This window comes from Apostichopus japonicus, chromosome 3 (assembly GCF_037975245.1).
Source record: "Apostichopus japonicus isolate 1M-3 chromosome 3, ASM3797524v1, whole genome shotgun sequence".
In the NCBI taxonomy this organism is placed as follows: domain Eukaryota; kingdom Metazoa; phylum Echinodermata; class Holothuroidea; order Aspidochirotida; family Stichopodidae; genus Apostichopus; species Apostichopus japonicus.
This window is the reverse complement of record NC_092563.1, coordinates 16,770,483-16,797,761: the sequence shown is the minus strand read 5'-3', so window position 1 is coordinate 16,797,761 and position 27,279 is coordinate 16,770,483. Positions and strand designations below refer to the sequence as shown.

The following is a 27,279-nucleotide window of genomic DNA, read 5'->3' as shown; positions in this document are numbered from 1 at the left end:
TGTTAATTTAGTGGTCATTTTATTTGGTCAAGCACTCTTTGGACCGGGAAAGACGCATTATAGTATCCTTAAGAATACTAAGAATCATGGGCGTCAACAGGTGGGGACGGGGGGGGGACATGTCCCCCCCACTTTCAAAAGTGGAGGGGATATCATATCATTTGTCCCACCCACTTTTCAGAGCATTTATTATAAAAAAAACAGGTAGATGGTGATGAGTTACTATGTTCATATCACTACCTCCAGTCCCTTGGACTGGGCGGGCGAATAGGAGTGTAGGGGTTAAGTAATTAAGGCTACATGTATTCGCCGGATATGGTAGATCTTTATTGTTGAGTGCCGGTGTAGCAGTACAAACTGTCGCAAATATTCCATATTCAGTATATACTGTCCCAGTCCCACTGGGACAGTTTATACTAAATTTACCAGTACATTTAGTCTCCCGGACCTTTTATACAAGGCCAGTTGGTACAGACTGTCTCACAGGACAGTTTATGCTATGATGAAACGAGGGGGACATTATTTGTTGGTCGCATATTTTGTTGTAAATTGTGTCCCCCTGAACACTATGTCCGCATTAGTATGCACGTTCGAGTAGCAAAAATTTAATTAGTAATGGACTCTGTCAGTATCCGTATTATTAGCAAACTGTCGCATTTCGGCTTCCGTATATTTAGCAGTAAAGTCGTGCGACAACTAAAAATGGAAAAGCTAGCAGAAAACGCGAGACAAATTTCGGATATTCTAAGAGATGAGAGCTATCCAAGTGGGTTTACAAGAATAAAACAGAGAAGGATCTTACGGAGACAAAGTCAGTCTTTCAGACTGGCTGAAAATGGAACTCTTGCGTACCGAAATTGAAGGAAAGTTTTGCAATCTAGGGCTTCTCAACTCGCCCAAATCGAGGCAGCTCATACTGACTAGTGACATCTATAAGGTAATGTCTGTAACTTACAGTATAGGATACACAATATGGTATTGGTTGTTAAATGGCGAACGGCCATTCCACAGTTAAACTATAACCAGGCCTCTAGGACTGATTGGTGCACAAATCATGATATTCTTTTACCACGTTTGGTTAGTTGTAAAAACTCATTCGCAAAAGTCAAGCAATTGTTAATGCAACATTATAGTCAGTTGTATGCTTGAGCAAAGTTGTAAGTGCATGAACAAAGTTATTAGGGCCCATTTCTTTACGTTTTGTTTACCCAATTGTCTTAACAAATTTTTGTGAAAATTATTATAAATTTCTACCTTTTATCGCACTGCCTATCATAAAAGATGACAACAGATCACTAAAGCTTAGAGAGCTAGTCTGGTTTGCATGCATGGGACACTATAAAATGCAATTATTGGACTATAGCATATTGCCTAGCCTACTTCTAGGCTATTTAATTTTGGTTGGTAAGAACAGATATTGAAGGCCTGATAGTACTTTTTTAGGTGTGGCATATTCTCTACATGCCAAACCTCACTGCAGAAGAAAAATCCTTAAGATATCTGTAGACCTAAATAGTGGCCATGCAATATGTAAAATAATGGGATTCCATTTCAAAAGCCGATATAGAGTTGTAATTCAATTTTAAGGCACTTCAGCCCATATATTTGTGTGTGTTTGGTTTTTTTTCTGTTTTTTGTTTGGGGGGGCAAAAAAAAATGATATCTCCATGATCATGAATTTTCTCATCTCTTTGAAGGTATTCATCTTTGCATAGATAAACCAGACAACAGATATGTCTAGATTCTATTGGAAAACGATCAACGTTGATGTAACAAGTTATGTTCAACAGGATGTCAAAGCGTCATTGTCCTGTAGACCTACGAACAAGTCTCCATAGCATTCCTGTAACTGGATTATGGAAACAGGTAAATATTCAATCTGTTTTAATTGCACAGGATGTCCGCAGTATGCAGTGAAGGTTTAGTTTAGTTAATGTCACTCTTTCTGGACAAATTAAACATTTACAAGTTTAAAGGTAGTCTGTATTGGCCCTAAATTTTGGCCACTTTAATTGCTAGAAGTTTTCAAAAAGTACTTTCCTGGGGGTAATAACCCTTTAAATTGTGCTCAGACATTCTAAATGATGACACAAGATGATTGAATGTCCCAGTGAGGTAAATTTCCTCCAGGGAAATAAACATACTTACAGAATTTTGTCCATAGTGAAAATTTGGCATTTTTAGGGCCTATACAGCAAACCTTTAAGCCACACTCTGGCCTAACTGCAGAGCAACCATCAATATAGGCATATAATTGTAAGTTGCAAAAAGTGGCGTATCATTTTTCTGGTTTAGTGGTTGAAGCGATTGTAAATATATGGTACAGTATGGTGTAAGTTACATTTTTATGTTTGCAAGGTAAAAATAATTGGCCTAAATCCACCAACACCCTGTTTCGATCAGATATCCCACTGTTTTTATCGAGATCTGTGTACAGAATGAAGCAATGGAATAGAACAACAGTCAAGGCAAAGCCTGCAACTTGCAAAAAAAAAATTAAATTAGCAACTAAATGCTGTCTTCTTTCTTAACAGGTTGGTGTTGATCTTATTGGTCCTCTACCAGTGACAGCTGCCAAGCGACTGTACATGATAACACTGTCTGACTTCTATTCAAAGTGGCCTGAGACTAAGGCAGTGCCTGACAAGACTGCAGCATCAACTTCTTATTTCATTACTGATGTGATGATGAGGTAAGCATGTCTTAAAAAGTGAATAATTTTCTGTAGTTAGTTCCAATATGAATGGCATCATATCTGTTATTTGTACCATGCAAATAACTTGTAGTGCATGGCAGAATGCTGTGTTTGAGGATAACTTATTTCCAAATAGGTATTAAGCATACTGAAAGGTCACGAAGGTAGGTGAGAACCGAGAAAGTGTACTGTAAATCTTTGCAGGTTAAGTCCCCATTAACAAGTTTATATGTAAGTAGTTTTTGTTCCTATATTTACTTGCAAAGTTTCCACACCTGGTTCTTAAGTAGCATATAGCCTGACAATTGTCGTCATTTGATTTACATCCCCAAGAAGTGATTTTGGCTGGACATGTTTCACTGCAGCAGACACAGTTTATTTGTTCAAACAAATGATGAGTAAATAATTAAGACCACATTCCACAGCTAGACACCACCTATTGTGTGTTGTTTTTCAAAAAGGTGTTGGACAGTTTGATATTGTAACCACAGGGAACTTTTCTGTTTAGAAAGTGTGAACTTATTACTACTTGGCTGCTTTGACAGGAACTTCGACAAGATAAGAGAGATAATGTATCAACTGAGGTACCATTTCTCTGTTAGGTCCGTTGTGGAAAATTGCTAAATGTGTTTGTGTGTGTGGTGGGGGATATTTCCTGAAACCTGGGAGAGGGACCCCTTTTTCTTTGGCAAAATAAGGCAATGTTTAGGTCTCTTGATGCAAAATGATGTATAATAGTACATTTTACCATAATAATGGTTAGCTAGCATTATTTGTTTTTGCATTTGTGTCATACAGAGGGTGTTTTGAACCCCTATGGATCCTGATTCAGGACAATTAATGTTTGATCGGCATTAAACAGTCATACCATGCACACATACATCAATAGAGCACCAAAAGTCATCAAACTTCTGTTGTATCCTAGCTTAATCTAATTTGATAAATTTCTGATATTAAATTTAATTAATATGTCACAAATGTTGTATTGGCTCATGTGGTTAAAACTTTTCAGGTTTGGTAGTGAACTGTACAATATAGCGCCAAAATTATGACATGCAATCTCCAATTAAAAAAATGGAGCCAGTAATCCCATAAACATGTAGGTGTCACAATAAAAGATCATCCAATTAACTCAATGCCTAAGCATAGTTCAGTTGTACACTATACAGTCTACACTTAACCAATATGGTGAATGTTAATTATCTTTGTAGTGGAGCTTACACATAACCTTTCAAGATGAAAATTGATTTTATATATGACTTACAGTGTGGCATTCACTACTCATAATATTGCTTTCAACTTTTATTTTGCACAGATTTGGTTGTACTGATATCTCATCTCTGACCACCAATGGAGGGAGTATGTATGAAGTTAACAGAAGACATGTCTAGACGATTTTCTTGGCAGTGAACTTGTTACCGACAATAATCTTGTCTTTCACTCTAACATATCATGAGAGAAAAATTCGTCGGCTGCTATACGTTTAAGCAAAGTCAGGCCATTGACTTTTCACTGCCAGTCGTTCGGTGGAAATCCATATATTTGCAGTTCAAGGTGAAGGGTTGTGACGCTCGAAATTCTATATCACCTCATTACTTCATTAAATTACAAATACGAAGGCGTGTTTCTTGGTTCTGGAAATTGTGTTCAAGATAAGTTCTCATAGTAAAACATATAACCGACCATATTCTGCTTCCTGTTGTAACTTTTGCTGTTATGGATTTCTGTGTAAGTCTTAACGAAAAACCTGTTGGATACATGAGAATCAGCTATTTTATTTGTAATTTACAATCAAGATTTAACTTTTGACGGTATCAAGTTGCACATTAAAGCATTTTATAGGTAATCCTACTGTTTGTGGAAAGCAGTTCAAAGGGGGAATTCTAATAGGGAAACTTCTGCATGGTTTTATTGAGGTCTTTTACCAAACTCTAAAGAGGATGTTCTTCATGTGGATTATGAGAGTTTCAAGTACATATTGTTTGAAGAAGAGTGACAGAAGTATATCATTCTAATCAAGCAATACCTCCCTGCTTGAAGGATGCTCTAGAAAGCATGGATTATCTTTAGTTGCATCAGAGCTACAAAGGGAGAGTCATCATTCCAGTTAAATTTCCCCATGCAGGGGGTAGGAAGTGAGGGTGGGCACACAACATCAGAGGGACATTTTCTCATTCCACAACCACCACTCGTTATGCTATATACCGATACACACCGGCCATATCACTTAAATATATATGATGTGTTAGTATATTATCAATACTATTTATTGAGATTCTTTATTGTTAACCATGCTATGAAAAGATATAGGATGCCATTTTAAAAATAGTATGTACAGACAGCGCCCCCCCCCCCCTCGGCTCCTGGCTCCCTGATCCCATGTATAATCATTTTTTCACTCTTTGCCCAGTCTGATATAGATTCAGAATATTGTGTTTGTGCATGACTATCATCCAATTTCATGTTTTGATTTTTACTATATTAACTTTCTTTGAACAAACTTTTCTCTACAAGAATGACATATTTAAAGTGTGAGAAACATGATGAGACAAAAAATCTAGCATATTGCATCCTGCTCTGTCCTATTTGCTTTATTCTTTCCCTTGTTTGGCTTTGTTTTGTTTCCTGTATGTTTTGCAGCTCTTTTGAAGAGGATATCATTCTAATATATCTTTTCTAATTTGAACCACTTTTGTCCAATAAGAAACATTCATAATAAGAAACAACGAACCTTTATCACTGGAATTGCCTGGAATGCCATTTGTCTATACAAATGAAGATTTGCTTCGCGCATGGCCATCACAACGGGCTTAGGGGGCAGGGGTGGGGAAATAGCCTTCCACCCTGTTGAGAGGGAGAAAACCTTGACTCGACGATTGAGTGACAAAAATAAAGAAGGGTAAAAAAGTAAACAATAAAGTAGTAATGAAAGTCAATAAATAGGTGTCAAGCCCATACGGAGAGGGTTGGGGCAGTGTTGACATTTTCAAGGTCAGAGAAGTATCTTCCAGCTACTTCATGGTTGTTATTAGCAAACAAAAATATTTTGGAACTCATCACAGATAGGTCACAGACTTAAGAAGACCCCTCCCCAGGACACAAATTCGATAACTTACCATCCCAACTCCCCCCCCCCCCCTTATCCTTGCACTCAAAATTATGTGCATGGGCCTGAGTTTTGTATACAGCGTTGCCGATTTCGTTTAGGATGTAACTTGAAAACACCCTCGGTTCCCGTCCTATAATGAGCTTTACGCACGGATGAAATTTCATATTGGCTAGGCAACTCTCGTAGACCCATGAAGTACAGTTACCATACTTGCCAAAACTTACCCACTGTGTGTTAGGGAAATACGGCAACAATGAAGTTTGGACTCCTAAAGTTCGTAATATTTTACCTCTGCAATTATCATTTTTTGTTGTAGCTGTTGCATTCCCTATCCCGTACCCGCCCTCCGTTGGGGAGGAAGTTAGGTTTATACTATCTCTCCCTCTGTAAAGATGACTATGAACGCAATGTAGTTGCCGTTGTATTTCCTCTAACATCTAAATATGTATGCATCTGCTCTAATTATTGATATAATGAACTCAATTGCCTTTTGAATGTCGAAATGCTTAAATTTTATGCGGGACAAAATATGCTATGAAGTATTTGCGGACATTCTGTACCAGGACATTTCGTCCGGTGGGACTATATTTGCTGTGAGGGTGGGACACAATTTTCAGCAGATAATGTCCGACCGGACTAAATATGCTGGTACAAAGTGTCCGCGGAGACACTTTGTACAGGGGACACTCTGTACTGTCACACCGGCTAGGCGCTACACACGCTCTGCGCGCGGTGCCTTTTTCTGATTATTATTATTAAAGTACCTGGGCATATAACAACTCTCGCACCTACATGCATGTATTATATATACCACTCCACTCATCCCGGAGGTGACGGCGCCACTTTTTCAATATTTCGTTTGAGATGGACGCTGTGTAATTCGTCTCCCTTGGTGTCAGAACGGCATCTTTCTACCAGTACTTTCTGTCGGAATTTAGTTTTGTGAGACAAAATTTCTCCTCACAGATCTGGATCTGATGTAACTTAAAACGACTCAGGAAGGCCGTCTCCTGCGATCTAGGGGGTCTTATGTACCCAAAATTTTCTGGTACGCTACGCGCCAACCATGCAATGGTGGCGCTCCGCTTATATAGTATAGTGTCCCCCTCACTTTCTGAAACCTGCTGACGCCCATGCTAAGAATTCATATGACCCATTGGTTAGGTGGTCCAAGGCTTGCTAGTCTTGATTAGGGCCTAACTTTTTCAGGTCCCGGTACATTAATTTAAGAACTGATGAAGTAGTGGTTATTTTAGTTGGTCAAGAACTATTTGGAACGGGCAAGATGCATTATAGTACCCTTCTACATAGTCATTAGAGTTCATATGGTAACTGAATAGGTAGCAGTTACTCATTCGGTCAAAGTTTAAGCTAAGGAGCGCGAATTATGATCTGTATATAAAGCTCATGAAAACTTGCACGAGCAGTTCGCTTCCTGGCAGCTGTTGGCTAACAATTCATACGTAATTGTAATTTGTAGCCTATTCTGTACGGGTAGTAACCGCCAACGAATTTGAATGGCGAAGGTTGTTCATTAGTTTTGTGGAGCAAGTTAGTACTTCACATTGTTTGAGTCAGCGAGCGTGAGAAATTAGGCTAGCCAATCATATAATAGTATCGCTTAGGCCTAACGATAGGCTAGCTCACGTAGGCACTGGCGTCTATAGTAAGTTGGAATGCTAACCTAGGCCTAGGCTAGGCCTACTATGATATTCACTAGACAATTTACGTAAGTAAAGTAAGTCACTTTATATCTCCCGACAAAATACTAGACCTAGCTGGTTGGGCCTAATTACTTTCTGGTTAAGGCTAGCCTAGTACAGTAAGAGTAGTCCTAACTTAATTGGCCGTGGCTGTTCTTACGACTAGTTGTAACAATAATTTATAAACTATTCTTACAACATCGGCGAATTCAAGCGCAGTAAAGTAAATAAAGCAACTGCGCATGTAGTAGGGGTAACCCTAAACACTAGCCCTAACCCTAATCTTAACCCTAACCGGAAATTATTGTTACTCCTAGTCGTAAAAATAGTACTCCTAGTCGTAAAAATAGCCATGTTAAAGCAACTGCGCATCCTTATTTACAAATTTTTCTTACGACTAGTCGTAAGAATAGCCACTTTGTAATTAATTGTCTTTAAATTCCTACCAGAGTAGCCTACCATAGCCTAGGCTATGCCATCTAGCACTTAACAGTAGCACATTCTCAAGAGACTAACTTGCAACCGGACAAATTAGCTTAGGATGAAAGCTCTCTCTCATTGCTTTTTTTTCCCATCATGACAGGCCGGCTCCTGTTAGATATTAAATTATTTTTATCGGGTTAAAACAAACGGTTTTTCAGGGGAGAAAAGAAAGACAGCTTGGCTGTGGAAAGAATTCATTTAGGTAGTGAAGCAACTGTACGTAGTAAATGTATCTTGTGATTTAAGAGAGTTTGGTGAAAGAAAGGATCATATTTCAAAGAGACACTTGTAGTAATTGAAGAAACTGGTAAATGGGAAAATAACAATTTTAGGGGAGGATCCAAGGAAGGCAATACTTATACTATAAGCTAAAGTTTCTATGTTTCATTCCCACAATGAATGCCATACAACCCATAACCAATATGGATTCCACGCATGTTAATTACCCCATGTTCGCATACAAACAAACGGGCCTATTCACAAACACTTTTCATCTTTCAATCACTGAACAGTTACACAAGTACAGTAAGGTACCTGACCACATTCTCTATTTTCCTTCATACTATCACAACTTTCTATAATAATAATATAATAAATTATAACATGTTATTTGTTAATACTTTACGTCGACTGTGTTCTACTTGATTGCTTAAAGAACTCATATACCTAAACAAGGAAACATGACACCTTTCTCCCTTAAATCTTTCCCTACAGTTATTCCACTTACAACATCTATTCTTTCCACATAGTCTAGCCAATATGCCTCCCATGAAAAACCTTAGTTAACTCCCATGACATCGTACTTGACTCCCCTATGGTGAAGGGAAAGTAAGTTACTCAACTTTTTAGTGGGAGGAAAATAATGTGTTAGGGGAGGGAACAAATGGCCCCAGCTAGGCCTACCACCAAATGAAAATGGGAAAACCTAGGCTAGCATTACCAAAGCGGAGGTTAGATAGAGATCAGGACAAACTAACTTATCCTAGGCTTGTTATACAAGCAACGGTACTTTGTAAAATGAAATTCTCAAGCACTTAGGCCTAGCTCTGTGGTCTAACTGATGTTGGTGATGGTTCAAGTATGGAGAAAACTCTCCATGCAAGCAGATGTTACCTAGCGTAGGCAACTAAATTGATATACATGTATATATTAATTTGATCAACTAGCATAATTTTGACCTGAAGCTAGGCTTAACAGTATTGGTCCAACTCTTGGCATATCTTTATCAGATCATAGACTTCTTTTGATGCCTTAAGGCATGATTTTATAGTCAACAGAACTGTTTCACTGAAACTTTGATTATTATTAAACTGAATTCAAACTTTGCTAAGTCGACCTCTCATTGTTGAGTAATTGTCTTTAATTTGGTTTTTAATTTGAAAACATTGATTAAGTTGTGAGGAACACAGCTCATGGTAAACACATATTAAGAGTATTGAGAGATAAGTACAATATATAGTATCTCTGTCCTTGTTGATATAGAATATTATTACGCAGGTGCTAGAAGTCATGGAAGCACATGAGGGTTTACCATGAATATACCAATATGTTGTTGGTACACGTGTAAGGCCGAAAAGCCAGTTTTGATCTCTGCTAAGTGTACATGTTGTAGCTTAAGTGTCGGTCCTTATTTCACTTGTCAAGTTTCTTGTTTCAAGAATGATGTTTATTTCAGAAATTTTTCAATTTTCCAGTTCTTCATGAATGTGCTTGCTAAGTTTGTTTAAACTAGTACATGCTCTCAAAAACTTGTTTGGCTGATGAAATGTTCTCAAAATTGTGTTCAATTCATTCCTTACTATTGGCTTGACTGTTATAGTGAACAATGTACATCAAAGGAAGTTTTGGCAGTTTGTGAAGTACTCCATATGTAGGTTTGATAGTAATGTCTAGTAAGGTTCATTAATAAGTCATATATTGCAAGTATTAAAAATAAACAGGCACTTAGTAACAAAAAGAGGTACAGTTTATTCATGTTTGTAAACTTTCATCGGAAAGGTATCTGCATACGCAAACTGGAAGATGATCTTATGTAAAACTACTAAAAAAATTACTAAAATTTATTTCACACCATACTGTAGGTATATATATACATATTGCTTTTATATTTGTCTTTACAGCATTGCATTGGCCACACTGATTCACAAGAAGACTCTATGAACAGACTAACATCCTGCTGGAGTTCTGAGACATTGAAGATTCTGTAATGTATCCGTTTGGATATGCAGTTTACTATAGTAACACAGAAATATTTAAGCTCTGGTATTTGTTTCGTTTATTTCTGCCGTTAAACCACAATGATGTACATTTGTTTATACATACAGTAGTTATATCAATGAGGCAGCAGTCAGGGTTGTTTAGGTAGTCAGGGGGAGGGAGGAAGGGAGGGAGTGGATAAAAATGAGTCTAGTTGCAATGTCTACAGTATCTGCTTTCCAATATATGAAATCTTATCTTTTACAGTACTGTCTCAGGTGAAAGAAGAAGATGAAGAAAATGTCAGGAAAATTTTGAGTCATGGATGTCTGTAATGAAGCTGGATCAGGTTTAGAACAAGTGGTTGAAAGATCATAAACTCCACCAAAAATGAGAAGATCCTTCAAGCCTGTCCTCTGCAGAGAGATCTGGAAATGTTATCTCAAGGTGATTTAACAGAAATTGGAGAAAAAGTAAGATTCAAGGGAAACATCAGTGTGAGCCAGTATCATGAACATCAGTCTTGTCCTCTCAACAGTTGATTGTTGTCAAGATCAGTGCTAAATGTAGGAGACCCGGTGCCTTAGCCTGTTGGAAGCAGTCGGTATTTGGTGTTGTCTGTTTTTGTGCTTAATGTACGAGACACGGTGCCTTAGCCTGTTGGAACCAGTCGGTATTTGGTGTTGTCTGTTTTTGTGCTAAACCTACGAGACACTGTGCCTTAGCCTGTTGGAACCAGTCGGTATTTGGTGTGGTCTGTTTCGTGATAAATTAAAGAGACATTGTGCCTTAGTTTGGTGGAATGAGTTGCTAACTAGTGTGGTCTGTTTGTGCTAAATTGATGAGACCTGGTGCCTGAGTCATTTTGTAGTTAGTAATTTGGTTGTCTTAAATCGATAATTGTTGCCTTAGATTGTTGGAAAGAGTTGCCAATTAGTGTGGTCTGGGTTGTGGTAAATTAAAAAGACAGTTGATTGTTGTCAAGATCAGAATACTCAAAGATGAGCTGATTTGATGGTAAAACACCAGCTAAGCTGGAAAGCTGCAATATACAGTCAAGGTTAATCATAAGAAGGAAAGGTTCCTAAAAATTTAATATATATTTTCTTATGTTTCCACCAGTAAAGTTTTAATCATAGCCTAAACTTTGTTAGAATTAGTTGCTTATTAGTGTTTAATGTTTAGTGCTAAATGTACGAGACTTACTTTGAAGAAAATTGGCTAATTTCTTTTGCATTCCTCTCCTTTCATTAGGGATCTGAGGATTATGTTTGTCAGCAGTTAGCTTTTTGACATAGCGCCACCCCATCATCCTTCACTCTATTACTTACCCGCCATTTACAAAACGTACGCGTCCTTGGATACCAACACAACGCTTCCGAGTACACTTTCGATTCATAGTGTGTCTCTTCAAAAGGAGCTCCTATTCTTTCCGTCTGCCGTCTTAGGCTGGAGACTAATTCTTTCTGGTAAGTGAAGTCTATGATCAATTTCATTGTATAGAAGCCATTTAAAACCTGTACGGAGGGGCTGTTTTGCCAATATGACAACCCCTTACCCACCTACAGTATAACCGCCCCCCTAGTCGAAAACCTAAACCTCTCTGATTTTGGCATAGACATTAATGACTGGATCCCTGTACAAAAATAGCAGAAAAAGACAAAGTCCAAACTCCGTTGAAATAAACCCATCTCCTAACTCCAAACCAACCACCAAAAAGTCCGCTCAAACAATCACTGTATCAGGAATCTTACCAGAACTATCAAAAAACACAATAACACTTGCTAAACTAATCAATGAAGAAAAACCAAATGCCATGATCTCAAATATAAACCGTCTTCGTAGTAACATCATCCTAATCACCCCCATGACCCTAAATCTGCAAATATCCTCCTGAAACCATGGACTAAACTAGGCAACCCCAAACCAAGAATCCCCCAAAAAGTAAGACAAAGAAACTTCTCCATAGAACCCTGTGGCATAAACCCTGAGATTCAAATCAAAGATATTGAACAGGAACTCAAAGACCAAGAATACACCCCCAATACAACTTAAAGACTCATTAGTCATGCCACAAACAATCCAACTTGGAAAGTAAAAATAATGTTTGAAGAACAAGAGCCTCAACAATCCCTAATCAAACAAGGTTTCTACTTAGGATACTATAAACACAAAACAGAAGAATACCACGAACCCCCCCCCCCCCCTCCCAAATCACTCAATGTTTCAAATGTCAACTTTTTGGACACACCCAGCATACTTGCAAAAATCAAACCAGATGTCTCAGATGTGGCGAAAACCACAGAGTTGAAGACTGTCCCAAACCAAAAGAAAACACAAAATGTGCCAATTGATCAGGGACTCATGCCGCCCTTTACAAAGGATGCCCAAAATTTAAAGAAGCTAAAACTGAAGCTAATTACAAACAACAAGAACAAAGAACCTACGCGAATGTAACCAAATCAACCCCTAAAATTGAAATAAGAAATAAAATCGCCACTGAAGAAAAACTTTATATCGCAACCTTCGTAATTGACTTAGTACAATATACCTTCCAAAAAGCCGACAGTAATATTAAATCCGACGACCTTACCAGTCACGCCACCATGTTAGCACTAAAACACCTAAACTTAAAAATCCCAGAAACTGTAATTATGGAACATCTCCACCAACTTTCAATATTTGGCCCTCCTCAATCACCTACATGACAAGCACACTCCTTCCTTCGGTCAGGTTCCTCCACCTAAACATCAGCAGTATCCTTCCAAAATTAAGCCTCCTACTTAGTATATTCACCAACCACTGCCCGGATATCATTTCGTTAAACGAAACTAAACTAAATACAAATTCCCACCTTAGCATCCCTGGTTACCAAACTTTCAGACACGATATCTCTCGGTCTATGGGAGGAGTACTTATTGCTGAAAAAAAAATATCCTCAAAGCCACCCTCCTCCCAAACCCAACCCAAACAAACAATTGAAATTGTACTGGAAAGAGACAATAAACCTCTCCACATTATTGGCTTTTATAGTCCCCAAATGAGCCCATATCCACAATAAAACAAAGTTCTAAAAAAATACAATACTACTAGGAGATCTAAATACCCACCACATCATTTTTGGTAGCACCAAAATATCTGAAAATGGCATATCCCTCTAAGAAATATGTGATAAACACAACTTAACAATAATTAACCAAAATACCAAAACTAGGATAAACCCAATAAACAATAATACTGAACTACTTGACTACGCCATAACCTCAAACCACCTGCAACTAAAACTCATTCTATTCAAATCCTAGAAGATGACCTAATCAGTGACCATTTTCCACTCCTTTTTGAGCTAAAAGGAACTCGTAACAAACAACACTATCCCCAATTACCACAACGACAAGCTAATTATATCTGCATATATAGTGACAGCATTGCCCAACATATCTTCAATACCTTCAAAAAACACTGCCCCTTAAAAACAAAACAGAAACCGAAAACTAAATAGGAATATTCTTACACTAATTAACTCAGACGTCGCCTACATAGAACCTATATGATCTCCCCAGATCCAACTCTAAAAACCCAAATTAACCAACTTAAAAAACAAATAGACAAATATCGGCGGTCGGCCAAAACCGAGTCCAAAACAAATGCGATTCAATCATTAATGACAAAAACCCAAAACACTTTTGGAAAAAATTTTAAAAATATCATAAACCCATAACAACCCCAAACACAAGTAATACAGACCCATGCCTTAGAGATAAAGTAGGTAACCTGATCACAAAAACTTAAGACCAAATAAAGCTTATTGAATCGTACTTGAAAACTGTATTCAATATCTTAGATGGCCCTCCATACGATAACAGATTCCAACACGAAATAGACCGTACAATTATCTGTAATGCAACCAGCTTTATCCCCGACTTATAAGGATGTCTCAACAAAAACATCCCTCTACTCAAAGAAATAGATGTAAACAATTGGTATACTGCCACTAAGTATGCAAAAATGCCTCCTCCCCTGGTCATGACAACATAAATGACCTAATGCTAAAAGATTCCCCTCCGTCGGCCTCCGATATTCATTAATTCTCATATTTTCCCATTATTAAACAAACTCCTTATTTCCAAACCCTGTGGAAATCCGCCAAAATGATTTTAATACCGAAACTAAGTAAAGACACACCAAAATGCAAAACTATCAACCAATTAGTCTCCTGCCAGCCTTAGGTAAGATTTTCGAAAGAATTATAGAAAGCTGCACCAGAACCCACCTAGAGCAAAATAATCACTTTGCCCGTACCAATCAGGCTAATTCCGTGCACACAAATCTACAATAAACCAAACTTTCCGCCTTTCCGAAGAAATTCGCATCGGCTTCATAACAAAACATGATACCACTGCCCTCTTCCTTGATGCCGAAAAGGCGTTCGACAAAACTTGGCACAACGGCATAAGAATTTAACTACTTAACTTTCCTCTTTCCTTAGTGAGCGCAATGCAAAATTATGCTACAAAAACCAACAATCAAAACCTATTCCGCTTCGTGCAGGTACTCCACAGGGCACTGTTCTCAGCCCCCTCCCCTACACCCTATTTGTTAATGATTTGAACATTCCCCCTATCTAAATGCAACTATAGACAGTACACTGACGACATAGCCATTTGGAGCACCAGTAAAAAAATCTATATGACGGAACTAAATATTAAAAAAGCAATTACACATCTCGAAAATTGGTGCTCGATGTGGAGAACAAAAATAAATCCCTCAAAATCTAACTTAGCCAATTTCTCCATAATAAACTCAAAATACCAACACCATATTTCCAAAATTAATATTTCAACACCTCAATCACTGCTACTCCTAATGCAACCTTCCTTGGTACCACTTTCGATAGCAAATTATCGTTTAATCTACATTATAACAGAACTGCAGGACGCTGCTGGTCCTAACTTAAATCCATTCAAATCCTCTCACACAAATATAACTTCCCTCCGAAAACCATTATCCAAATCTATAAATCCAAAGTAAAACCGATTCTCAGTTACGGGAGCATCTCCCTGCTTACCATCTTTAATCCCAATAAACAAATTTTAAACAGAATCCACACCACAGCTTATCGACTCGCACTCAAAATCCCTCCCTATATTGCTACCTTGTACGTTCTCCGTGCAAGAAACACAAAATCTACTTTCACCCGACTTGAAGAATTCAACACCAAGTTATACAAAAACAACCTCGAGAACGACCCTTTGATTGAAGACCTCCCCTTGAAATACAAAGTCGTAACAACTCACTACTCAAAAACCAAACCTTTTCTGTATTCACAATTGTTACTACTTTAAGTCTCATTCCATTAAAAAAATCCTTACCTAAATGGGTCTATTCTTCATTTACCAGCAATTCCCTGACTGAACAAAGACAACTTTTCCAAGAAAAAAAATGTCTATTCTATAAAAACAAACTTATTATCCCCTGCCAGGTCGACCAGGGGTTAAATTCCTTTTGATTCGATATCCACAACAACAAAAACAAAACTTTTACTCGAATTAAAAAAAAAGGGTAACTAATTCATTTATTTCATTTCATTTATTTATTTTGTTCTATCTTAACATAAGTATGACATATAGAAGGAGATAAGAAACAAACTTGTGAAAGGAAGTGTACTAAAAAACCCTATAGGGCTTGTCGGGTAGTGACACTCCCTAAAAAACTGAATGTGGAAGACATCATGATTAGATTTTGGTTTCATTTAATCGATAGGTGGAGGTAGAGGAATTGGACACTCTTGCGCAAGATATCAACGGCTTGAAGTACTCTGCTCAGGTGGCCTCCATTCTAGGTATGTACTTATAATAATATAATAATAATCATAATAATAATAATAATAATCAATTTACTGTGTTTGGAAATCAACTTTTTGCTGCTTTGGATGAAGATTAAGGATTCTTGTTTTTCAAAAGGCAAAATGCAATATGGACTATATATGAAAGGATGAATACCAAAAAATTAAGAAAAGAAATAGGGTTGGGGGAGGGGGAATCAGGCAGAGACCATCCTGCTACTACCCTGTTAATTTTGTGTAGGAAGAAATCCCTTTAGTACCCTTGAGTTTCTGAAAGGTTTCTTCTTTGGGATAATGGTGGAGAGACATATCGATGTTCTCTTTTGGGTCTGATCGTCAGGAAAATGCAGATTAAACTGCCGAGTCCATTTGGAACCTGGGAACTGAACCCTGCTACTGGAACAAATGTTTTCCATCAGAGCATAGAAAATGATTCAGAGAAATATGGCATTTATATTAATAATCTGTTGTTTTCTTTCCCAAATTTTTCTCTTTGGTTAAACAATGAGTGAAAAGATTGATTCAGTTGTAAGCAGCACTGCCCATTTTCACCCCCTTTTTTTGGGGGGGGGGGGGGTGGAGAGACCTATGAGCCCTTAGGGTCTGAAAATATTACAATAGGATTATTGTAGTGGACAGGAAAGACAACAGTTATTTTTGCTCGTAGCTGAATGTATGATATCCAGGGATCACAAGGAAGTATCAAAAGCCCGATCAAGAATGCCATTTTTTTTGTACTATCGAAATTTGTCAGAATAAAGAAATTGAAAGCCAAAATTAAAAGAGTTTATCTGGCCTTGTAGACTGCGATTGAACCAGTCTCTGTCTTCTCCAAATAATAGAAAGTGGGTATCCATTTCTGTTTGTGATAGCAACAACAAAAAATGACTGCAAATTATCAAGTTTTTGTAAACTTTCTCTATTCAGGGAATCAAATCTCAAATTCCACTCCAATATACCCCCCTACTTGTGAACTGTCAGGTAGCTCAAGCTGACAAACTTACTACAAAGATGAGAATAGGCCTTATGTGGTTCCTAGTTGAATGACATTTCTCATAATTAATTGAATTGACTTCCCCCACCCTCCGACTACTCTCACCCATAGAAAATACCCTCCACCCAAGAATACTTTTAAAAAAAAGGCCATGGCTTACCAAGAACCTCTTTGCGTTAATTTTCAGATTCCAATGAACCTTCCATCAGCAAAGGAATGGCGTAACTCGGTTTGAAGGTCAATCAACCGCTGGTGGACTTAAAGCTGTCACCGTGCAAACCACTCTTCTTTGACATAGTGCTGAACCATATAGAGATTCCCTCCTTGGACGAGAAACTGAAACAGAATAAATTGGCCGCGCAGGGGGGTTTTGGTGGGTTCCTGCATGGATGGTGGAGTGTGGGTGAAAAGTAACTCTAGATTTGCCAAGATGTCGGAAACAGGATCGAAAGATCGCGTCTCTCTGGGATCAAGTGGGATACCCATTGGAATGTCAGCAGACGAATAGGAGTGATATCTTTTACCAACCATGTTATTTTTCTTTTTTTACTCTCTTCTTTGGTCTTTGTTGTTACAGTATGTATGTGTTGGCATTATACAGTTACATGATTATATCTGCATGTATTGCATGTCGTGGTTCCGGGTACATTCAGGTGAGGCACCCACAGATTGATATATCACATTTCATAAACATCCATCATAAGACCACAGGAATGACACACGTCAGGTCAAATGGGTTAGTCCAGGTTACTTCGAACTTCAAATTGGTGTAACTCCTTCACCCTTAATCTGTGTCCGTGAGGTCTTTTGTATTCATAAGCCAGTAGTATTTGGGAGGGCTCTCACTCTTCTCCTGCATGTGCTGTCATCATCTTTTATTTAAGTTTTATTTGGGTTTTTTTAGTAGAGAAAACTACACCTTGTTGCAATGCAAACACAAAGATGGGGGAAGGCCAAAAAGAATAACACTCACTTTTTAACATGGCTTGGCAAAAAAAAAATTGAAGAATTTTCAAAATGGGAATTGGAATTCTTTATACTTTGGATTTGGTGTTTGTGTGTTAATCTCGTTTAGAGAAAAAGAAGAAAAAAACAGTATCTTTATTTGATGGGGCTTTAAAGTTTTAAAAATGGGTTTCGGTTGTTGATTTCTTGGTCTACAAACATTGTGGTGCTTGACAGACTGACACTTTATGGGGATGTTAAGGTGACTGAATTTGATATTGGCCGGAGTTATGGTAGTTGGAAGGACCAGGGGTGGGGGGGGGGGGGGTGGTGAGGCGAAGGATCGAGAAGGAGAAATGAAAGTGAAGAGGGAGAATCTTTGAATTGAATTTTCAGTTTGCAGTAGCACAGGTTTACTGATAAGGCTTTATTTAAAGAAACTTTCAATAATGCACTCTTCGTGTATATAATTTGGGGTGTGGTAGTCGGAGCGGGGGGGGGGGGGGGGTGATTGAGACGGCAATGAAAGGAAGCAACCTTTCCACATTTATGTTGTTTGTGCTATGGTAGTATCGTTTCCTTTTTCAAGCTGGAGGGCAAAAATGTAAAAGTTAAAGAGTTATCTAAAACTAATTCAAAATCAGATTTAGTTAATTAATGAAAGTTCAAGAAAATGATATTGATGGTAGCAGGGGTGCCATGGTATTATTGTAAACTGAACCATCAATCAGCCATGGAAGGCCACCTCCTTTTTATTGGGAACTTATTGTCAAGCAAACCTATGGATTCAAGCCCTGTCTGGCTAAAGTAAGATGGGGTTATTATTTTTATCTAGGAGAAATCCATTCTTTTTCCCCTCATGTGAAAATGGTCTTCCAAATGTTTAAAAAACAAAATGTCCAAAAAGAATGTACCGGTGTAAATTGGATAGCCACCTGCTGTGAAGTAAAACGCCATAGGGCATATCCCATATGTACGTGTGACTGCTTAGCATCATTAAATAACTGTACTCCAGGCTGATATTATAAACAATAGAAACATTATAGAAACTGTCTGTTGTCACCCAACCATCTCAATAGTAGATGCAGGTATCACTAAGAATGTTTATGAAAGATGTATTGCATGTTTTGATTAGTATTTGATAAGGGATAACCTGTTACTGGACAGGTTGTTGAAGGGTATTAAATGTGGTGGGAGGGATGAAGACACATCCTGTCCATGAACTGATTTGTCATTAAAAATAAAAAAGTTATTTCCAAGCATCACTCTCTTTTTTTTCTTCCTTTTACTGGAGTATTGTAAAAGGAAAAGCAGAGGTTGAGTTTGAGCCAGGGACCTTGAGATGTAAAAGCAAAAGTCTTTAACACTAGACCATTAGGTGGGCCACTGGTTTCAAAAGCTTTACAAATATTTAAAGATCCTGCTGTTTGGACTTAGTCGTTTTTGTAAAAGATTTTCTCCACTACTCCCTCACCCCCTGAATGGCTAGTCAGGGGGGAGGGGGTGGCAGCGAGCTCCACTTGTCCGCGCGTGAACCTTGTCAGGGGGGGGGGTGGCGGCGAACTCCACTTGTCTGCGCCTTTACCCTCTCTCCCCTTCGGCACTCACCTTATCCACCTGTCAGGAGGAGGGGGACCGCCCGCCTTCGGGATTCACCTTATCCACTTGTCAGAACTCCTTTTGCGAATACTCACCTGGGACTTGAACCGATGCAATCCAAACCAATCGCTTACTGAACGATGGAACTACCAATTGCACCATTTCGGTTCCCTCTGGAAAAACTTTGTTTCTTATATTTATATTTCCACTCCCTCCAGAGAGTAGAAAAGTAAAAGGCTCTGCCTGGACATGAACAGCAGACATGGAGCTTGTCTGGGAATCGAACCGGAGACTTGGAATTTGTCTCTCTCCAGTCCAGAGCACTACCAACTGTGCCACTAGAACTGTTGAGAATTAATGCTCGTTTCTAATATTTAAACTTCAAAGTCCAGAATGGAATCAGTAAAGGAGCAAAAATATAAAATGCTCTGTCTGGGGTTCGAACCGGAGACATGGAGTTTGTCTGTCTCTCCAGTCCAGAGCACTACCAACTGTGCCACTAGAACTGTTGAGAATTAATGCTCGTTTCTAATATTTAAACTTCAAAGTCCAGAAAGGAATCAGTAAAAGAGCAAAAATATTAAATGCTCTGACTGGGTATCGAACCGGAGACATAGAGTTGTCTGTCTCTCTCCAGTCCAGAGCACTACCAACTGCGCTACTAGAACTGTTGAGAATTATGCTCGTTTCTAATATTTAAACTTTAAAGTCCAGAATGGAAGAAGAAAAAGAACAGAAAATCAAAATGCTCTGTCTGGGGATCGAACCGGAGACATGGAGTTTGTCTGTGTCTCTCCAGTCCAGAGCACTACCAACCACGCCACTAGAACTGTTGAGAATTATGCTCGTTTCTAATATTTAAACTTCAAAGTCCAGAAAGGAATCAGTAAAAGAGCAAAAATATTAAATGCTCTGTCTGGGGTTCGAACCGGAGACATGGAGTTTGTCTGTCTCTCCAGTCCAGAGCACTACCAACTGCGCCACTAGAACTGTTGAGAATTAGTGGTCGTTTCTAATATTTAAACTTCAAAGTCCAGAATGGAAGAAGAAAAAGAACAGAAAATCACAATGCTCTGTCTGGGGATCGAACCGGAGACATGGAGTTTGTCTGTGTCTCTCCCGTCCAGATCACTACCAACCGCGCCACTAGAACTGTTGAGAATTAGTGCTCGTGTCTAATATTTAAACTTAAAAGTCCAGAATGGAAGAAGTAAAAGAACAGAAAATCAAAATGCTCTGTCTGGGGATCGAACCGGAGACATGGAGTTTGTCTGTGTCTCTCCAGTCCAGAGCACTACCAACTGCGCCACTAGAACTGTTGAGAATTAGTGGTCGTTTCTAATATTTAATCTTCACAACATTAGGAGGCAAATAAATAGAAAATCAAATGCATCCTCTGGTGTTTGAACTCAAGACAAGGAGTATGTCTCATTTTGACAATTTCTTTTCACAAAACAATAATAAATATGCAAAATTATACAACATAACAACTGCGCCACAGTAACTGTTAATTGAGAAATGATAGGCTTTTCTTATATTTTAACTGCAAAATGAGGAAAAGAAATACCAAATCAATACATCCTCTTGGGGTTGAATTCTAGACAGAGAGTTTGTCTTACTTTCTAAGTACATAGCACTAACCACTGTAACTGCATGTTTAGAAATAATTATTAGTTATTTGATTTGATTTATTTTGTTTTTTCACGTGCAAATATACAATGTGAAAGGAAGTCTTCTATAAAGCATACAATAGCTTAACAATGTAAAAGACTTTTGGTCAGAAAAGCATTATTTGGACAATTGCTTCCCATCTGGCAAAAGCATATCCCTAATAAATAGTAAACCAGCGTCGTAAAAGCTTTATGTCATAAACAATGGTATTATCAATTCTAATCAAATTATTGGGGATTTGCTCATCCAAGTCTTCCGAAGGTTTCTTAAAGGTAGCTAAGCTTACTCAAAACCATACAAATTTGTCCAATGAAGGTATTTTTAAATACAGGAAATATCCTGGTCATGAAAATTACAGTTATGAAGCAACTCTTTACCGGACGGCGACAGAGAGGAATGAAAAAAAGAGCTTCCAATACCCCGTGTTGGCATTATTACAATAACGCTTGACCCAAGAGGTTTGAGTTTCCTTTTTTTAAGGTGAAAACACTTTTTGCCGCAAAGGCGATAAATGTGTATCTTTTCTGGTAGTTCGCGACATGCTGATTACGAATCTGAAGTTTATTTTGGAATTGGGTGTTGAAGGGTTCGTGCAGGGGGCAAAAAACCTGATTTATGATTTATGAAAAATTAGAAATCATATTAACAAAAAGCCTTTTCCGGTCAGATAATTACACGAAATTGGTGTATAACAATGACAAGGGTGTCTTCCACTCCACGTCTTATTTTAATGTCGATGGGTGTTTCAGAGAGGACAAGTGAGGGGGCTGAAAGAGGGGGTTTCCAAATTGTGCACTTATAAAGAACACGTATTTCTATCGGGTCCTTTGGGACCACGTATCTCCCGAACGGAAGCAGATATGGACCTGGGAGTTGCAAATTTGGGCTCCTGAGCATCGGTTAACCCCTGTTACATCATTTGGGCGAAATCGATATTGGATCGATTTTTGGTCACTATTGGCAAAACCTGCAAATCAGGTTTTTTTGCCCCACGCCCTACGTCGCCTACGTAGAACCTATATCATCTCCCGAGACCTAACTCTAAAAACCCAAATTAACCAACTTAAATAGCAATAAACAGACAAATATTGGAGGATGAACAAAACCGCGTCCAAAACCAGGCGCGTATCCAGGGGGCGTTGGGAGCGCGCGCCCCACGGGTAAGAAAAAGAGGAGAGAAAAAAAAGAGGGGAAAAAAGAGGGGGAAAAGAGGAGAGGAAGGAAGGGAAAAGAGAAAGACGTGAGTGCCAGTCAGTGGCGTAGCTACGGGGGGGGCCTGGGGGGCCGAGGCCCCCATGAAATCGGCTGCCCCCCCCACTGGGAATGGGGTAAAAAAAATGTTGTAGAAAAAATAAGTGCGATTCACTAATATTTTTTGTTCAATAATTTGGGAAATAGAGTTACACAATTTTCTCGTCTGCATCTGGCAGAATAAGAATAATACAATATCTGTAGTAATCATGAGAATGGTCACACAGCATGGCATGGCAATGGTCGATGCGACGATTGCGACCATACACCACGAACCTTGTTGTGCTGCGCGATATCGATATCTGCTGAAAATATGTTCAGTGCTTCCACCTAGCGCAACAATCTATCAAAAGATTGGCTCCGTTTGTACTGAGCCGAGGTATCAGGTATTCATATATTGACTCGAGTCAAATGAATATATGCAGGCGCAGATCCAGGGGGTCCAGGGGGTCCGGATCCCCCCTGCTCTGGCCAAAAAAGAGGGGGGGGGGGAAAGAGGGAAAAAAAGAGAGAAAAAGAGAGAGAAAAAAAGAGAGAGAAAACAAGAGAGAGAAAAAATAATTAAATTAAACGCCAATTTTAAACATGTAGGACGTCAGAAAAGCGGTTATTCTCACAAGTAAGCCAGGTGTGTCTTTTCCGTCAAATGAACTATAGTGTGCACGCGTGCTACACGTGCCAAAAATGCCTAACAATCTCAATTTTCAGACCGAAAAGTTTCAAAATTGAGGTGGTGTTTGATTTTTTTTGGGAGGTGGGGTTACAGAGCGGTAGGCTGCTAGGATGAGCTAACGAATTTTTCATGAGCAAACCCCTCACCCTTCCAGAATCCTGGATCCGGCCCTGCATCAAACAGTGGTGACGGAACGGAGGGGATTAGGGGCTAAAGGCATTATGATTTTTGTATCATCTTAACTCATCTGATATGTAATACCATATTTCATAGATTGTTTTTTCTCATCAATTGAGAAATTGCAGACATAAGATCCATATTTTAAGGCTATGTACATGCAGCTTAGAATACTCGGGAAGTGCCGTTTCCGGCCATCTGGGGGGTTTGTAAAGCCAAAAATTTTCTTGTACGCTCCGCGCCAACCAGTGATGGCGCTCCGCTTAGATAGTCTTACGTTTAGGCGCGGCTGGACCAATCAGACCCCCCTGTCACAAATCCTGCATCCGCCCTGATATGTCATTGAATATTCCACAAAACAACTTTTTTTTATGGCCACGAAACTGTCGAAACATGATCTTCCACTACTGGTAGAGATATAAAATATTGGGAATTCTGAAATTCCTGCAAACATGCGGCTGTGCTTGTTCACTACTCACTACTGTATCGCCTTAAAAAAATGATTAGTGGAAATTGTTTCTCCAGGACCGTATCGTATCGTAGGTATCGAGTGCGTCTGATATACGAACGTACGTAGTACGTACGTACGTACGTCTATGATTATATGCACTGCACTGTACTGATAAAAACAAAGGTGAATTTCACTCCATGGGAGTGATCACTGAGATCATTCCGGTATAAGAGTGAATATCCACTCCATTGGAGTAAATCTTAACTCCTAATAGAGTTATATTCACTCACATTATGAGTGAGGGTTAACTCCAATAGAGTTAAATTTCACTCTTAATTTGGAGTGCGCCGAGTGATCACTCCAATGGAATGAAATCCACTCATTTGTTTTTAGAGTGTTGCTAGATATACGAAGAAGAAATTACATACCAATACATGTTATCAGTCATCGATTGGCACAAAAACCCAGATTCTGGTGACAGCTGCCTCAAGAAACCCAATAAATGGCCTAATTAGCACCGAGCCACCAATGTGGACCATTACCGAAACATCGATGCGTGTTAGTCTTCCATCCCCTTCCTCTAATGCTATTTAAGTCCACATGTGGGCATATCCTGCAAACCTACCGGTAGCCCGCAAGGGTTTGAGTTGGGAGAAAGGCCTTGACACCTTGAAACGACAAATGATGCCAACTTCTCTCAAGTTAAAAGTCTGGCTGAGTTGGCAAGGCCAGTCAGCATGAAAGAGAAAAAACTTTCTTGCATTTCTGTCACCAAAGTTGCACATCTTTTTGGTTGCTATTTTGCCTCACAGGTGCCATCTCCTGCGATCTGGGGGGTGCTGAAATCTCAAATTTTCTCTGTACCCTCCGCGCCAACCAAGGTGGCGCTCCGCTTAGATAGTAACCTCCGGCCCCCCCCCCCCACAAGAAAGAACAGCCCCCTATGGCCCCCACTCAAAAAATCCTAGCTACGCCACTGGTGCCAGTATCTTGCTGGTAAACATTTTTTAGCCTAACATTGAAACTCTTGTGTGCTACAATCTACTATTAAATGTTCTGATATGAAGCCGTACGTGTGACAAGGTATCACTTATACGCCTTTTGGCTTTCTGTGTGTGTGACTAGAATACTTTGTACGTTACAAACAGTATTCTCTCTATTAGTGATTATCAGCGACGTAGCCAGGAATTTGAAAGGGGGGGAGCACTTTTTGCGATTGATATGGATTTTCAAAATTGTAGGCACGACTATCTAAGCGGAGCGCCACCATCGGTTGGCGCGCAGCGTACAAGAAAATTTCTGGTTTTGATACCACCCAGATCACCGGAAATGGCACTTCCCGGGCTTGAAAATGACCAACCAGATGTACACTTTTTGCCTGAGAACCAAGTATTCCCGATAGTTTTTTTTCCATCCATAACTTTTTTGAAGATTGTCACCAGTCACAAATCATGTTCGACCTCATCGCATGTCCTGTGGATCATTGCTTTCTATAGGTGATTCTACGTCGCGGCCCACAATATCCATCAGGCCCACTTTTCAAGGTTCCAAGCCCATTATTTGTTCAGAATTTGAAAATTCACATTTCTCGTGAATAAACTCACTTCAAAACATATCCATATAATGTTGCACAAAATTTCACCTATGGACAACCAATATAGAAAAACCTCCTTCAACCCCTAACAGACCGGTCAAAATTGCACGAGTAGAGGGAAGTGTGATAAAGAATGTTGGTCAGAAATTTTCGAAAATTCAGACACAGTTAATTTATTGGTGTACAAATATTAAAACCTCTTATAACGGCTATTATAAAACTTGGTTGAAGGAAATGAAAAAATAGCAAATATTTCCGAAACAGAACACTACACATATAGGCGTAGGAGGCGGGGGGGGGGGGGCTGCAGCCCCTAATTCGCCATTTTCTAATGTAAAAGAGAGTTTTGACATAATTGGACCTCCATGCCTTTTTCTCCATCTACATAAGACATTTCGTTGTTTACATTAGCATCCCGCGGTACACTGCGCAACTTTCACGGACCGTACGGTACACGATGGCATGCGATGTAGGGTAAATAACCGATGCTTGTTTATATGATATTGACCATAACATGTTGAACGCGCGCAAAAAATGTTGGTTATTTTTTTCGAGCAAGTCGGACAGTTTTGAGGGTGTTCATCCTGGAACGCCATTTTCATGCTCACTGATATGATGTGATATCTGCTGCGGTTGCTTTACAAATTCGAACAGGCGCGTAGCGAGGAATTTGCCAAGGGAGGGGCGAAGCCTGTAGGCAAATTATCTAAGCGTAGCGCCACCATAAGTTGGCGCGAAGCGTTCAAGAAAATTTTGGCCGAACATGCCTCCCAGATCACTGGAAATGGCACTACCCAGGACCATTTGCTGGCGCGAAGCGTACAAGTAAATTTTGGCCGAAAATGCCTCCCAGATCGCTGGAAACGACACTTCCCAGGCCTTGTAAGTTGCATCTAAGCACTTTCTATTTTGAAATTACTGGCGATATCATAAAAAAAATATACTGAAGGGGGAGGGGGGCGGTCGCCCCCTTCCCGAAATGCGTCAGGTTCCCCGACGACACGGTCGAGTTCGAGACCAGCCACAGTTGGTTTCATAGCACAATTCTACAATTGTTTAAGGCGTATATACACACACACGCGTTATGATAGACCATATATAGTATATAGATCATGAGTGAGAGAGGAAAAATGGAAACGTCAAAAATGGAGTTGTCGGTGTAAGGGGTAGGGTGAGGCAAACGCCCCTTCCGAAATCCTTGATCCGTCACTGACTACCCTGTGTATATAATAGGGACCAGCGCTGTAATGATGTCACTGTTCCTCTTTCTCTTCCCGGTGTCTTGGCGTTTTCCTTCTACTCCCTCTTTTTTTCCTTTTCTCTCTTTCTTCTTTTTCTTTTCCCTTCCTTCCTCTCCTCCTCCTCTTTTCCCCCCTCTTTTCTCCTTTTTTTTTCTCTCCTCTTTTTCTTACCCGGGAGGCGCGCGCCCCCAACGCCCCCCCCCTGGATACGCGCCTGTTGTGCATACAGTTCGTGACATTCCATAGAGTGCGGTTAGGCAGGCAATATGTATTTTATTACGCAGTGGCCAACTGTAGGCTTGTAATTGGCTATAAGCTAAATTTAGCTAATTGCATCTGCCAAACTAAGTAAGTAGTTGAATCAGTAGGCATGAATGTTACTTCGATTACAATCGAGTTAACGGAGCTGACGAGTATTCAAGATCAAAAGAGCACTGACAAAATACCATGCTAAAAAACGACAGTTTAAAAAAAAATCGATACTGAAAGGGGGGGAGCGGTCGCTCCCCCTGCTCCCCCCTGGCTACGTCCCTGGTGATTATTACTTTACTTGTTAAAAAACGGTTGGAGTAGTAGGCTAAATAATGTCTTTAACTATCGGCTATAATGCAAAACAAAATTGACGAAGACGAGGAAAATAAAACTTTTGAAG

The 27,279-nt window shown here is 39.3% G+C and overlaps 1 long non-coding RNA gene across 6 annotated transcripts; it reads left to right on the top strand.

Annotated features, from left to right (window-relative positions):
- The first annotated feature begins 280 nt into the window (after positions 1–280).
- Positions 281–19,317, top strand: LOC139965224 (uncharacterized). Of its 6 annotated transcripts, XR_011792174.1 has the most exons (9): positions 281–937; positions 1,698–1,866; positions 2,535–2,692; positions 4,011–6,852; positions 10,111–10,252; positions 10,454–10,659; positions 11,441–11,655; positions 15,950–16,028; positions 17,213–19,317. It is a non-coding gene; the product is annotated as an uncharacterized lncRNA (long non-coding RNA). The 6 variants fall into 6 exon arrangements; XR_011792177.1 differs by lacking the exons at positions 281–937; positions 1,698–1,866; positions 2,535–2,692; positions 4,011–6,852 and adding an exon at positions 7,160–7,330 and having other exon boundaries at positions 17,213–19,243; XR_011792176.1 differs by lacking the exons at positions 281–937; positions 1,698–1,866; positions 2,535–2,692; positions 4,011–6,852 and adding an exon at positions 7,162–7,355 and having other exon boundaries at positions 10,111–10,193; positions 17,213–19,243.
- The last annotated feature ends 7,962 nt before the right edge of the window (positions 19,318–27,279 follow it).